Raw genomic sequence first — 584 nt, forward strand, 5'->3', positions numbered from 1 at the left:
CCGGTCCGGGCTGCGGCCTGCTCATCCCCGGGGCGAGGAGAAGGGAAGAGCCCGGGTGTGAGGTGGGCTAACCGGGGGAGCAGGGCAGAAAAAGCTCCTAATGCCGGAAAAACGCGAGTGCTTTTGGAAGATTAACGTTTCCTGAGCGATCAGCGCTCGGGGAGGAGGCTACAGGAAGACGAGGAGCGTGTTCTCCTCACGTTGTCTTTAGTGGTGGGAGGTTTGAACCGTTTTTACACATCCCTTTTCAGGTGCTTGCCCAAAGACAGCTCTTTGCAGGGTGTCTAAGCACAAAGAAAATCCCAGACTCCAGACTCATCCTCTAACCAAAAGTGAATCTAACTCGGAAGTTTCTTACTGCAGCTCCTGCCCTGAAAAAGAAATTCACTCACACCTGAGCAGGCAAGAGGCACTGTGGTGTCCCTGATGTTTATATTCAAAATCACCTTCACTGTTCAGCTCACATGTGACTCCTTGACAGAAAGGACTGTCACCTAAATCAGATCACCCCTGCCCTGTACTACCTGCTAATCTCTCCAGAGCTGTCTGGCCGTTTATGTTAAGCAGCCCTGAAGGTTCCTGCT

At 52.1% G+C, this 584-nt stretch overlaps 2 protein-coding genes across 2 annotated transcripts in view; both read right to left on the bottom strand.

Annotated features, from left to right (window-relative positions):
* LOC104295634 (protein phosphatase 1 regulatory subunit 3C-B-like) overlaps window positions 1-584 on the bottom strand; it is a 9,041-nt gene that overhangs the window by 1,305 nt on the left and 7,152 nt on the right. The window lies entirely within an intron of this gene.
* The window catches only part of GINS4 (GINS complex subunit 4 (Sld5 homolog)), an 8,729-nt gene that overhangs the window by 346 nt on the left and 7,799 nt on the right, over window positions 1-584 (bottom strand). The window lies entirely within an intron of this gene.

The sequence above is a fragment of the Charadrius vociferus genome, unplaced genomic scaffold (assembly GCF_000708025.1).
Source record: "Charadrius vociferus isolate BGI_N301 unplaced genomic scaffold, ASM70802v2 scaffold661, whole genome shotgun sequence".
Lineage (NCBI taxonomy): Eukaryota > Metazoa > Chordata > Aves > Charadriiformes > Charadriidae > Charadrius > Charadrius vociferus.